The sequence below is a fragment of the Oryctolagus cuniculus genome, chromosome 13, assembly GCF_051225735.1.
Source record: "Oryctolagus cuniculus isolate XC-2025 breed Fujian yellow rabbit chromosome 13, ASM5122573v1, whole genome shotgun sequence".
Lineage (NCBI taxonomy): Eukaryota > Metazoa > Chordata > Mammalia > Lagomorpha > Leporidae > Oryctolagus > Oryctolagus cuniculus.
The window spans coordinates 97,587,546-97,602,851 of NC_142879.1; the positions used below are offsets into that span (position 1 = coordinate 97,587,546).

Genomic DNA, 15,306 nt, shown 5'->3' on the forward strand with positions numbered 1-15,306 from the left:
TAAGACAAAAAAAAAAAAAAAAAAAAAAAAAAAAAAAAAACCTGTCAGCCCAGAACATAGTACTTTGCAAAGTTCTCATTTGTGAATTAAGTTGAAATAAAAACCTTCCTTAACAAACAGAAATTGCAAGTTTGTCACCACTTGTCCAGCCTTATAAGTGATGCTTAAAGATATGCCACATACAGAAACACAGCTAGTTATCATTAAGTATCAATGAATGTGAAGGCAGAAAATCTCCTAGGAAATCCAAAGCAAATAATATGAATACTTATGGGAAAATGGAAGGGCCAAGTCGTTACTTCTTTATAGTAACCTTGAATGTAAATGGTCCATTCTCCAATTAACAAGTACAGATTAGTTGAATGGATTAAAAAACAAGACCAGACATCACAGATACACACAAGGGGCTGGCATTGTTTAATAGCAGGTAAAACCACCGTCTGTAGTGCTGGCATCCAATATGGGTACTGGTTGGAGTCCTGGCTCCTCCACTTCAAATTCAGCTCTCTGCTATGGCCTGGGAAAGCAGTAGAAGACAACCCAAGTCCTTGGGCCCCTAAAAGTGCATTGGAGACCCAGAAGAATCTCCTGGCTCTTAGCTTTGGTTGGGCTCATCTCTGGGCATTGCAGTCATCTGGGAAGTGAACCAGAGGATAGAAGACCTCTCTATCTCTCTCTGCCTCTACCTCTCTATAATTCTGCCTTTCACATAAATAAATGAATCTTTTTGTTAAAAAAAAAAGATATACATGGGGCTGGTGCTGTGGTGCAGTGAGTTAACACCCTGGCCTGAAGCGCCGGCATCCCATATGGGCACTGGTTCAAAACCCAGCTGCTCCACTTTCAATCCAGCTCTCTGCTGTGGCCTGGGAAAGAAGTGGAAGATGGCCTAAGTCCTTGGACCCTTGCACCTATGAGGGAGACCTGGAAGAAAGCTCCTGGCCCTTGGCTTCAGATTGGCACAGCTCCAGCTGTTGTGGCCAATTGGGGAGGGACTCATCGGATGGAAGCCCCCCGCCCCCGTGTGTGTGTAACTCTGACTTTCAAGTGAATAAATAAATCTTTTAAAAAAAGATACACACAAAATGAAAGTTAAAGGATGGAAAAAGATACTCCATGCTAACAGAAAGCAAAATCTAACAGGTGTGTGTATACTAGTATCAGACAAAATAGACTTTAACACAAAAACTCTTAAAAGAGACAAAGAAGGGTACTGAATAATGATTAAGGGGTGAATTCAACAGGAAGATATATATATATATATATATATATATATATATGCACTAAACTTCCAGGGCACCCGGCTAATACAAATGTGAACTGATATAAAGGCTGATGTAGACTATTACTATCAGGGCAATTCAACTACCCACTTTCATAAATGCACAGATCACCAGACAGAAAACCAACAAAGAGATAACAGAACTAATCTACACTGTGGATCAGATGGACCTAACTGATAGCTACAGAACCTGTCATCCCACAGTTGCAGAATACACACTGTTTTCATCAGTACATATAATTCTCTCTAGGAGAGATCATATGGTAAGCCATAAAGCAAATCTCAGCAAATTAAAAAATGAAACCATATCATGCCTCTTTCCTGAACACAATAAGGATTTCTTGAAAATATGCAAACACATGCAGACTGAATAAAACACTCCTTGTTGAACAGTGGATCACATAACAAATCAAAAAAGAAATTAAACAGTCACTGAAAATGAATGAGTATGTCAGTAAACCATATCAAAACATGTAACAGCAAAGACAGTGTTAAGTCAGAAGTTTACAGCAGTTAGTGGCTATATCAAGAAACTGGAAAAGCATTAAATAAATGAGCTATCAGTACATCTCAAGGACCTAGAAAAACAACAACAAACCAAACTAAAATTAGTAGGAGGAAAGAAATAATTAAAAGTAGAGAAGAAATATGTAAAATTGAAACAAATAATAACAAAATGGAGTCATGAAGACACAGAAAAACTAAATGGACTAATAACCAAGATGGATATTGAATCAGTAGTAAAGATCTTTCAAAAAAGAAAAGCCAATGAATGTATGGCTTCATATGTGAATTCTATCAAATTTTTAAAAAACAACTAATTCCAATTATTCTCAAGTTATTCAAAGCATTTCAAAGGGTGGGAATACTCCCAAACTATTTATGAGGTCAACATCACCTTAATTCCAAAACCAGAAGACGACACAACAAACGGGAGTAGAGATAAATATCACTGACGAACATTAATTCAAAAATCCTCAACAAAATACTAGCTAATCAAATCCAACAACACAACAGAAACATCATCCACCTGAACCAGTGGGATTTATCTGAGGTATGCAGGGATGGTTCAACAAATACAAATCAATAAATGTGTTACATCACATTAACAAACTGAAGAATAATAACCATGTGTTGATCTCAATAGGTGCAGAGAAAGGATTAGATAAAATACAACATCCTTTCATAATAAAAACCTTAAGCACATTGTATATAGAAGGAACGGTTCTCAACAAAATCAAGGCAATTTATGACAAACCCAGAGCAAGCTACATATTGAATGGGGAAAAGTTGGAGCTTTTTCCACTAAAGTCTTGACCAGACAAGAGTGCCTGCTTTCACCAATGCTATTCAATACAGTTGAAGTTTCTGGCAGAATGAATAGGCAAAAATAGAAATCAAAGGAATCAACTCGAAAGGACAAACTCAAATTATCCTTGTTTGCAGATGACGGAAATCTACAGGGGAACCAAAATATTCCACTAAGACACTACTGACATTCATAAGATAGCTTGGAAACATTGGAGGATATAATATTAACACAGAAAAATCAATAGCCTATGAATACTAGAAAATGCCATGGCTGAGAAAAAAAAACTTGTAAGGTCAATCCCATTCACAAAACTACAAAAAAAAATACCTTGGAATAAATTTAACCAAAGAGCTCTTTGATGAAAATTACAAAACATTAAAAAGGAAATAGAAGAAGACCTTAAAAATGGGAAAAAATCATCCACGTTCATGGTTTGGTATAATCAACATCATCAAAATGTCGATACTACCAAAAGCAATTTGCAGATTCATGCAATCCCAATCAAAATGCCAATGACATTCTTCTCAGATCTAGAAATAAAATGCTAAAATTCATATGGAAACACAAGAGATCCCAAAAGCTAAAGAAATCTTAAGCAACAAAGACAAACCCAGTGGAATCACAACACCAGATTTCAAGACATACTACGGGGCAATTGTAATCAAAACAGCTGTGTACTGGCACAAAAATAATCATGTAGGCCAATGGAACAGAATAGAAATTTTGGAAAACAATCCACACATCTACATCCAACTAATCTTTGACAAAGGAGCTAGAATCAATACCTGAAGAAAGTACAGGCAGTCTCTTCAACAAGTGGTGCTGGGAAAATTGGATCTCCACATGTGGAATGTGAAACAAACCCTTACCTTACAACTTTTATAACAGTCAATTCAAAGTGGATCAAAGATCTAAATCCATGACCTGAGAACTACAAATTACTAGAGAAGAATACTGGGGAAACTGCAAGACACTGATGTGGAAAAGACCCCGGAAGCACAGGAAATCAAAAAAATAGACAAATTTGATTACTTTAAGCTAAGGTTTTGCACTGCAAAGGGAACAGCCAACAAAGTGAAGAGGAAACCAACAGAAGGGAAGAAAATATTTGCAAACTCTGAAACTGATAAAGGATTAATATCCATAATCTATAAAGAGCTCAAGAATCTCAATCACAATAAAACAAACAATCCAGTTAAGAAAAGGGTGAAGGGCCTGAAGAGGCATTTTTCAGAAGAGGAAACTCAAATGGCCAACAGACACATATAAAATAGCTATCACGGAAATGCAAATCAAAGCCACAATGAGGTTTCACTTCACCCTACTTAGAATGGCTATCATACAGAAATCAACAAACATTAAATGCTGGTGAGTATATGGTGAAAAGGGTACCCTAATCCACTATTGGTGTTAGTATAAATGACTATAGCCACTAGAGAACATTACAGAGATGCCTCAGAGTCCTGAAAATAGATCTACCATATGCTCCAGCAATCTCACTCCTGGGAATTTACCCAAACAAAATGAACTCAGCTTGTGAAAGAGTTATCTGTACACCCATGTTTATTACACCTCAATTCACACTAGCTAAGATATGGAATCAACCCAGATGTCTATCACCTGATGACGGGATAAAGAAACTGTGGTATATTTATATAATGTGGAATACTACTCAGGTATAAAAAATTATGAAATCCCATCTTATGCTAAAAAATGGATGTAACTGGAAAACATTACATTTAGTGAAATAAGGCAGTCCCAAAAAGATAAATACCCTGTGTTCCCTAATCTGTGGTAACTAATAGGGTATCATAAATGTAAGTATATGAGTAAAATTGACATTTGGAAATTCGTTGATTCAATGATTGTACCTTTGATGAATACTGCTTATTTCTTCTATGTGTTGAATTATTTACTTAGTGTAAGGCTAACCTAACGAATATAAAATAAACTGAAAGTAGATCACTGTAAACATTAAAGGAAAATTCAGAAAGAAAAAAGTGGGAGAGTGGGAACATGGGCAGGACAGAGGATTGGGTGGGTACTATTACCACGCTCTTAAATCTGTATACACAAAATATGTGAAATTTTTTCACCTTAAATTTTTTTAAAAAAAGGATAAAAAGGAATGGTGTCTCATATGTTATGACCACAAATGATAAAACACACATAAGGAACTCATATAAATACTTTTTAGAGAAATGAGAAAGACAGGAATTTCAGGAGAGAAGGCTTTTCAATCTTTTCTTGTAAAAGGTCTGCTGCAGTAGAGACAGCGTGCAGTAGAAAGGAGCCCCAAAACTGAATTTACTGGAGCTGCTGAACTTTCCCAACCTGCTACTATGAGACAGGTGGAGAAAACACACATGCAAAGCCCCAACCCTGGCCAACTCTTGAAGTTTCTTTTGCCCACTAGGAAATTCTGCCTGGTGTTACAACATCGCATCTTGCAACTCAGTTCAGTTTCATTCAAAAATCAAAGCTTTATTTTCAACTGATTAATTTGATTACTTTGCCTTGTCCAAATACTCCCAAATGCTAATTTAACCAGATATTTCTCTGTGCCTCTCAAATATTCATATTCCAAACTGAAACACTATGCCAACACACTGAATTTGAATGGGATTCTTTGGTCATAAAAAGCACCCATAGTTAAGTAGCAACACTTGAAAAGAATCTAAGGATTGAATGATAGAATGTATGAGTGGTAACTTTCTGATTAGGAAGGTTGTATCATAGGTATACGCAAGGTTTTCACTTGTAGAAAAGAAACCTGAAAGTAATCAGTGGTGATCATTTAATGTCCTCAACAGTTTATTCTCAAATGTTTCAGGTTCAGAAATTATACTAGAATTTGGAACTTTTCTCTAATTTTAAGATTGTTTCCAGGCCTGGCTCTGTGGCAAAGCAGGTAAAGTTGATGCCTGCTGTGCCAGCATCCCATTTGGGTGCCAGATTGAGTCTTGGCTACTCCACTTCCAATCCAGCTCTCTGCTATGGCCTGGGAAAGCAGTAGAAGATGGCCCAAGTGCTTGGGACCCTGAACCTGCATGGGAGACTCAGAAGAAGCGCCTGTCTCCTGGCTTCAAATCAGCTCAGCTCTAGCTGTTGTGGCCATTTGGGGAATGAACCAGTGGATTGAAGACGTCTCTCTCTGCCTCTGCCTCTCTGTAACTCTTTCAAATAAATAAATCTTTTAAAAAAGATTGTTTCTAAAAAGTTAATAAAAAAATAAACAAACAGAACACATGAAAAGCTTAGGTAAACATAATTTCCCTGTAAAGAAAGCTCTATTAGCATCAGTGCATAAAATTGAAATTCTGTAAGTTTGGGGATATTATAATGTTTGCAATATATCCAAACATCGATAATGCCCACAGCACTGGTGTACCAAAAAGATATCTGAATATTTAGGTTTGTTTATAATGACAAAAATTTACAAATACAAACAAGTCACAATTAACTACTAAATTATCAATAACAATTTGGGTACAGTTTAACAGCTGGCATATGGACACACTGAGTCTATTAGTATCACTGGTTTGCATTTGCAAAACCTCCTCAAGAGTAACTTACAGATCCTCAGAAAAGTTTTCAAATGCTATATAGGGCCCAGCATTGGATACAGCAGTTACGACACTACTTGGAATGTCTGCAATCCATATTGGAGAAATTTAGTTTGAGTCTCAGCTGTAATCCTGATTCCAGCTTCCTGTGACAAGTGCATTGTGGGAGGCAGGGGCTATCCATTTAAGTTGTTGAGATCTCTGCCACCCATGTGAGAGACCTGAACTGAGTTCCTGGCAACTGACTTTGCCCCAAGGATCAGTGTACCAGTGGGAGGGAGTACTGTCTTTCCCCTCCCTTTCTCTCTCGCTTTTTCCCTGTCTTTCATCTTTCCAAATAAATATTTTAGAAAGCTGGATTTTTTGATCAAGCACACATAATTCAAAAGTGTTTTCTTTTAAAGAGAATTTTCACAATCATATATTTAGTAGAAAAATCTAAAGTATTATGTAAAAAGTATAATCAGGAACATTTATCTCCAGATTATATAATTTTTATTTTAAATATTTACACATTCTTGCATTTTCAGCACTAGATAATGATTTAGATTTGACTTCTCATTATATGTGAAAGGAGTAGTTGATAAGCTTCAGATTCCAGTTCATCAATGCCTGAAAAGAAGAAATAATAATAATTCTGTTTTTTATCTGGAAGACTTCACAGTTAATGAAGTCTAAGTCAGTATTTTAAAGTTTGAGAACCCTAACACGGTTAAGAAAAAATATATAGGTATAACTATGACTACAAAACAAAATCGCTACTATACACAGTTTGCCCATAGTTATGTATGCAATTAGTTATCATTGTGTTAAGACTTGGAACTCTTGGTTTTCATTTGTTCAGCAAACATGTGGTAAGTAATGAGGATGACAGTCCATCCATCAATAATCATAAACAAACCCAACAGCACAAACAGGTCATTTCCATTCGGAGTCATAGATGGGATGACAGGAATAAAGGAATAAAATAGTTTATTGCTACAACACACAGAAGGGGCATGTGTCCTAATTTTGTACCAATATTGTGGAAAATTTGGTTCAAGCATCATGTAATTTTACACCAAGAAGACAGTGAAAATGTGTATCAGAAAGAGGGAGAAACATAAGACTTGCAAAAAGTTAGAGGTGAGGAAGAAAATGGATGGAATTCTAAAGAGTCTAGTTTGGACTAGCAAGAGCCAAAGTGACTTAAATGTTTTTATTCCATGCTAAGGAATTTGGAGTTCTTCCTAGAGGAAAAGATAAACCACTGTTAAAGTAAATGTCCAGAGGTCACCAGCCAATCACAGCTTCATGAAATGTAGCTGCCTAAATATTCACGGGTGATTGGGTGTTTGGGGCTTAGTATCTCTCCCATAACCTGAGAAGCTGATAGTGCTGTTGTGTTCTTTGAATTGTACTGTGTGGGCTGGCAGTACCACGGAGATGCAAAAGTATCCATTCAGAAATAAGAGATGCATAGGCTCTGAGATTTTTCAAAAGCTATGGAATGTGATGACTAAATTAAAAATAGATACATTCTTCATTATCATGTATATGTTTTCACATATTTCATGAGGTTCATCAAGGAAATATCTTTCATGTCATTTCTATTAACCAAGCAATGGAAAGTGCTGTTACTTCCAATATATATTTGATTTCAGAAGACAATTCATCCAAATTCAATTAACAAATTATAGCAATATACCTCATCTAGTTCTCTATTTAAATTTGTATCTCCTCTAGCATCTGAAGTGAAATGTTATTTATCTCATTTACAGCCAATAGGATACATCATTATGCAAATCATGCATTACTTAGAAAATGAGGCCTTATAGACCCAACTTGAAGACGACTTAATACAAAAATCACATCTAATAAGATTCTTGATGATTTTAAGATTACCTAATAGACAGCAGTTTTGTGTAATGCTATTTCACTAATCTAATATAAAGTACAATTAGTATAAGGCTGTTGATATACATTATTTTAGAAGTGTGCTGTTTCATCTTAGCAGTAGAAGGTTAAAATATCAAGTCATGGTTTAAACTAAATGAACTTTTTGGGTATTCTTAGGAAAAATCTGTCCTTTATAAAATTAAGTGAATTTTGTTGCTTTATTTTCCCTTAAATTGAATTTTCTAGAATCCACTTGTAGAAAATTAAAAATTTAAAGTTTAATAAGAGCAAGTTTTAGTGCATCTGCATCCAAGAACCTGGTTTGGGTCATCTTCCCACTACTGGTAACGCACACCCTGGGAAGACAGAAAATGACTCAAGGACTCGAGGCTTTACCGCCTGCATGGGAGATTGAGTTCTGTGTCCTAGTTTCAGCCTAGCTGAGCCCTGTCTGTTGTGGACATCTGGGGAGAGAGCCAGCAGATGGAAGATCTCTGTCTCTCTCTGACCCTCTCTCTTTCTGCTTTAAATAGAATAAAAATAATTAAAACTAAAAACAAAATATATTCTATGTTCAGTTTTCAGCACAGAATCTTAAGTACATGCATAGAGGAAATGATACTCTCAGGATGTCAGGAGAAAATTCTACTGGCAAAATATTAAATGAATATGCCATACTATCTGTTCTAAGAGCCAATATTTGCTGGAAAAACGTTCAATACAGGTAACAGCTATTGTTCAAGTTAGTTCATGATTCATGACTACCTAGGTTATAAATAAGGAAAAAGATGTAGCTCTGTAATTATAACTTTGATTTCTCCTCAGAAGTTAGGACCAATGTTTCAATTGCTTGGCTAATTTTAGTTTTATTTACTTAATTATGAAATTGTGGGAATATTTCACACTGTATGTCAAGTGTTTTCATCTAGGGTGTTTTTACTGAAGCTTTTAAAAGTAATGATATCCTGGGATCTGTGTGGTGGCACCACTTGAGTTGCTGTTATCCCATACTGAAATGTCAGTTTGAATCCTTGCTACTGTGCATATAATCTAGTTTAGTGTTCATCTGCCTGGTGAGGCAGCTGATGACGGCTCAAATCTTTAGGCATCTAACATCTGATGAAGTTTCTGGATCCTGGTTTTATCCTGGTCCAGCCCTGACTATTTCAGGCATTTGGGGATTAAATAGAACAGAATTGGATAGAATAGATTGAATAGAGGAGCTCTCTACATCCCTGTCACTCTGCCTTTCAAAGAAATAAATGGGAAAATATAATATCTCATTAAATGCCCCAAACAGGGCCTAAAATAGCCCTGTGTTGCTTAAGGACAGTAATAAGGACAGTATGATATCCAATGCTTTTCAAGATTTTGTTGTGATGACAAATGCTTTCGACTGGCAACTTCTTCAATATTTTGAGGGAGTTTTTCATAATGTTTCTGTGAAAAGAGCTTTATGGAAAAGCTTTATAGAAATGAAAAATAGGGCAATGAGCAAGCTAGGTATTATGAAAGTTAAAAATTCAGTGCCAGATGGAAGGGAAGGCCTTACTCAAAGAATGTATCACATGAAAACTATGTAAAGTGTGAATCACATTTTCTGTTACCAATATGATGTTACCTTTCCCCCTAAAAATTCTTTTCCTAAAAGTGTCCTTTCTATGTAAATAGATCTTATGCTTTTATGCCTCACTCACAAAACTATTTGTAAATGTAAATTTTACAAGGTGAAAAGTAGAATACACTGCTTGAAAAATTGCATGCCTTGTACTGAAGAACAGCTTTGGTAAACAAATTTAAGCAGAGTTCACTTTTTTTCTTCTATTTCTTATATTAATAATACAAAGTAGAAGGAATTGCCGCTAATCCACCCCTGGAGCAGCCTTCCCCTACATAAATTCTCCAGTCCACCTCTGACCCTGAAATACTTGGTATCAATGACAGCTGAGGTCAACTGTCTCTGAGAAAGAGATTCCAGGTAAGACACCGAAGCTCCGCCATTCAAAGGACAGTCAGGGCGTGGGAGGAAACTATTCCAGAAAGGGAATAGCTTAGGAAAAGAGCCCTGAGTGTTGAGGCTATCTCTGGCTTTGTCTTGGAAAGGAGGAGGTTAGGGTGATTTAGTCCTACTGATGAGGGAAAACGAGCAGGTGTTAGATGAGTACTTAGATGTATCTTTCAGATGCAAGTGTTAGGCACAGTGGTTAAGATACCACTTGGGACATGTGCAACCCATGTTGGAGTGGATGCGTTCTATTCCTAGCAACACTTTAGAATCCAGCTTCCTCCTAATGAGTACTCTGGGTGGCAGCAGATGATCATTCAAATCCTTGGGTGCTTGTCACCCACATGGGAGACCTAGATGGAATTTTTGGCTTCTGGTTCTGATGGGGTTCACTCTCAGCTGCCATGGATATTTTATGAGTGAACCAGCAGCTGTGAAATGTCTATCTTCATTGCTATTTTACCCACCTGTATGTAACTGCTTTTCAAATAAATTAGCATTTTTTAAATTAGGGAATTCTAAACTGGAAAACAATGTAATAATGTCCCAGAGCATTTTTGCTGATTACAAGGATTCTCCCAGTTTTCACTGAGGTTCTACAGAAGTCTAAGTTTCCACAGAGGACACTGCAAGTTGAAGGCATAAGGAAGCCAGTTTTAGAGCCTCAGTCCTCTTTTAGTCACACATCTCTACTTTCATCAGTTTGCTTAATCTGGTCGCATGCAACTTTTTTCAAAAAGCTTGATTCTTCAAAACAATTTTGAAAGGTATAAAAGTCACCAACTTATTTCAACTATCTAATGTCACACAAGAATGTAGTAAAGGGTCAGAGAGATTATACCTTTGTAGAGGTCACAGAGCCATTTGTCTAAAGGCCAAATTTATGTCATAGAAATAGACATGTAGACCAATGGACAAGAATATAAACTCCATCACTTCTCAGCCTTTTGGCTAAGATCAAGTGAAGAATAGAAACTCCAGAAATCAATCCACATATGTACAACCAAGTAATTGTTGACAAAGGAGCTAAAAACAATCCCTGAAGTAAGGACAGTCTCTTCAATAAATGATGCTGGGAATATTGGATCTCTGCATGCAGAACCATGAAACAAGATCTCTACCTTACATCTTCTACAAAAATCAACACAAAATGGGTAAGGATACAAATCTATGACCTGAGAACATCCAATAACTAGAGGAGAATATAGTGAAAATTCTGAAAGACATTGGCATAGGCAAAAACTTCTTGGAATAGACCCCACATGCCCAGGCAATCAATGCCAAAGTTTACAAATCAGATTACATGAAGCTGAGACGCTTCTGAACTGGAAAAGAAACTTTAGCAAGCTGAGAACCAGGTGACAGAATGGTATAAAGTATTTATGAACTATGGCACTGATAAAGGATTAATATTCAGACTCTATAAAAGAGCTCAAAAACTCAACAACAACAAAACAAACAATCGAGTAAAGAAATGGGCAGAAGACTCTCACAGGCATTTTTCAAAAGGGAAATTCAAATGGCCAATGGACACATGAAAAAATGCTCGGGATCACTAGCTATCAAGGAAACGCAAATAAAAACCATAATGAGGTTTCACCTCACCCAGTTAGAAAGGCTCCCATACAGAAATAAAGAAACAATAAATGTTGGATGGAAGATCTAGAGGAGTGGTTGTTTGATGAGGAGACAGTGCTTAGAGCAGCAAAATTCATCATCCATTCCCCTCCTGGAGAATTTAATGAGGTATTTAATGATGTTAAGTTACTGATTCATAATTATAATGTTCTCAGCAAAGGAGCAACACATGCATGTGCATAGTATAACTTGCATCTGTTTACTCCCATAAAAATTGAACGTTATGAAGATCAGAAAAAGAGGCAATCCAATGTTAATCCAAAATCTAGAATACATATTAAGATTTATATAATAATTTGGTTGCTCTGGAATTCTACATATCTTCATGGATACGAAAAAGACTCTAGTAATATAAATGTTTAACCAAAAATGCTGTAAATGAAAATGTTTGGTGAGATGACTAAATCCAACATATTGATAACAGACTTTGTATACATAAACAGACTTTGTTTCAAATTTGGTCACTTTAGAAAGTAAGTAACTGATCCGAGATCCAAGAAGCAGAAAATGTGATTAATAAGGGAGAAGGTCAGCAGAAACGGATCTTTGTGCTTATGTAAAAGAACATGATCCAAAGGGGGTCTGCACTGTATAGAGTAAAAAGATAGATGGACAGCAAACCATTATTGCATGCATAGAAAACCATCAGTTTGAAGCAAAAAACTTTTGGAATGGCCCCTGGAGATCAGAGAGGATGCTTTCAGTCACACCTTCAATTATTCAGGTCGTTGGTATCTTGACAATTCAGGTTCCTCACTATGAAGATGGTATTGTTCAGCTAGTGAGTCATAAAGATCTATTCCCCAATGAATCTAATGAGGCACAAATAGCAAAATAACTTACAAAAATTATATAAACTTGTCGCTCCCCCTCTTCATGGAGGAACGACACAAGACCCTGCACTGTTCTTTCGTCTGCTCGGCCCTCCCCGGGTTTGCTGCTGGTTTTTCCCGGGTTGGCTACTATCCCTTCCACCTCCGTGGAAGGGCAGTTCCCCCTGGCCACATTCCCCACTTCCGCAGGGGAGCGGCACACCGCCGGCCGGCTCTCTGGGGGCTGCACAGGCGTTCCTTCAGCTAGATGTTCCCCTTAGATGTTCCCGGTGCATGCCGTCTCTCTCCTCCTTTATAGTCCTCCTCCGCCAATCCCAACTCGGCTGCCCACACGCCGAGTACGCTGCTCTCCTCCAATCAGTAGCAAGTCCTACAGTTTATTGGTTGAACTGGAGGCAGCTGTGCGGAAGCTGTTTACTTCTCTCCCAGCGCCATATTGTGGGAGAGCAGATGCATAGAATAAGCCTTAATTCCAGTAACTCAGTCTAGTCCGGTTTGCTCCCCACAGATCCCCCTTTCTTTTTATTTTTGGCGTTGATACGCGCCTGTCTTCGGTGTCCTGCGGCACACACTCTGCTCTACTTGCTAGAGTTGCCACAGGCTCTTACAAGTCCTATCAATCAGGCAAACCGAATCCGGGTCCTCTCTTGGCCATGTTGTGAGGAGGTTTTTAGGCGCTGATGCGTGCCTGTGTTCGGTGCCCTGCAGCGCATGCTCTGCTCTGCCTGCAGGGGCTTACAAGCCCTATCAGGCAAACCGAATCCAAGCCTTCTCATTGCCTTTTTGTGGGGAGGCCTTACTGATGTTAATTCGTGCCTGTCTTCGGTGACCTGCGGCGCATAAGCTGCTAGCCGCCGCAGGTGCTCATCGTGCTCATCGCCTCACTTAATCAGGCAGACCGAATCCAAGCTCTCACATTGCAGTGTTGTAGGGAGGCCTTTCTATTTCTCTATTTCTCTATCTCCGGGCATTCCTATTTCTCCCATTTTACTTCTATCTTCTGTTTCTCTTATCCCCGCAGCTTCCCGCTGCCCGCCCCGAGGCTACTTCTCGGCGGCTTCCCGGCTGAGCCGCTTCAGCCCGCGCCTCTCTCATCTGCGCAGCTTCCCGGCTTTGCGCGGCTTGGCTTCGCGCGCTCCGCGGTCTCCACGCCCTTCGCGTCTGCACCACGGCCTCGCACCAGCCCCGTTCCCTATCTATTCACCCCCCGTGCTCTCTCTGCACGCGGCGGCTTCCGCGAGTAACACAGCGTAGCTTACGTGTCCGCCACTAGCATTCAATCTAAGTTCCCCGGGCTAGCCTGGCGAATTCAACCCAGCTTACGTCTCCACCCCACGGTTTGGCTTCCCGTCCTTTGCTCCCCGGGCTAATCAGACGGATCCCAATCTGGCTTACATTTCAGCTTCTGGTTTCAACTTTTCGCCCCCCATTCCCGGGCTAACTTGAGAATCCCAAAGTGGCTTTCATTTCAGCCTCGGCCTGCCCCCCGCGGCTTCAATTTCCCTAACACTTTTCTCTACCTGGTATGTTTCCCTAAGTTTTCTTCCAACAATATTCCTCCCTCATTTCTCCTGGCCTCTCCCCACAGTCCGCGAGTCTGTTTGTTCTAGCTTTCACTTTCGCTTTCGACCTTAGAGATTTCTCCCAGCTTCCCCCCGTAGTCCGTATCTGAGTCTATGCCTAGGCTTTCAATAGCTTCTTCCGGCTCCTTTTTTGTCCGGCTTTTCCCTAGGCTGTTTGCTAGTCTCTCTCCGGTAATTTCCCACTTCTTCCCATTTCTTCCCTCCTAAGTTTGCTAATCCGTCCTAGGTTTCCTATCCGAGTCACGGCACCATTATGTCGCTCCCCCTCTTCATGGAGGAATGACACAAGACCCTGCGCTGTTCTTTCGTCTGCTCGGCCCTCCCCGGGTTTGCTGCTGGTTTTTCCCGGGTTGGCTACTATCCCTTCCACCTCCGTGGAAGGGCAGTTCCCCCTGGCCACATTCCCCACTTCCGCAGGGGAGCGGCACACCGCCGGCCGGCTCTCTGGGGGCTGCACAGGCGTTCCTTCAGCTAGATGTTCCCCTTAGATGTTCCCGGTGCATGCTGTCTCTCTCCTCCTTTATAGTCCTCCTCCGCCAATCCCAACTCGGCTGCCCACACGCCGAGTACGCTGCTCTCCTCCAATCAGTAGCAAGTCCTACAGTTTATTGGTTGAACTGGAGGCAGCTGTGCGGAAGCTGTTTACTTCTCTCCCAGCGCCATATTGTGGGAGAGCAGATGCATAGAATAAGCCTTAATTCCAGTAACTCAGTCTAGTCCGGTTTGCTCCCCACATAAACTGTGAGAAATGAATACTAGACTGCTGTGAGTGAATTATCAGATAATGTCTGACACTACTTTCAAAGCCAGTTGCATGCAGTTGCCAGTTACATGCAGTAAGATTGAATGGAACAAGATCCTTAGCTACAAGATTGGCAAAGAGATGGAGGATTCACAGATGAACACTGCATGGCCACTTCACACTTTAGTGTCTTCTGCATTCAAAAAAGGAAATTTTTGCAAAAGTATTCAGAACTGCCAAGCTGCCCAGTCAGATGGGCTGTTGCCATTTAAAATCACTGTAGTTAAACAGTTTGATTACAGCACATAGCTTAGCTAGTCAATCACTACATTTCATTTCAGAAAGGATTGAAAATGGGTTTAATTTATTTTTTAAAAAAATTGAGTGGATTATGACTCTTTTTTATTTGCATACACTTCTTTTTTATTAACAGGCAGAGTGGACAGTGAGAGAGAGAGACAGAGAGA

At 39.2% G+C, this 15,306-nt stretch overlaps 1 pseudogene; it reads left to right on the top strand.

Annotated features, from left to right (window-relative positions):
• The first annotated feature begins 11,446 nt into the window (after positions 1 to 11,446).
• LOC149122774 (F-actin-capping protein subunit alpha-2 pseudogene) lies at positions 11,447 to 15,148 on the top strand (annotated as a pseudogene).
• Positions 15,149 to 15,306: the final 158 nt, after the last annotated feature.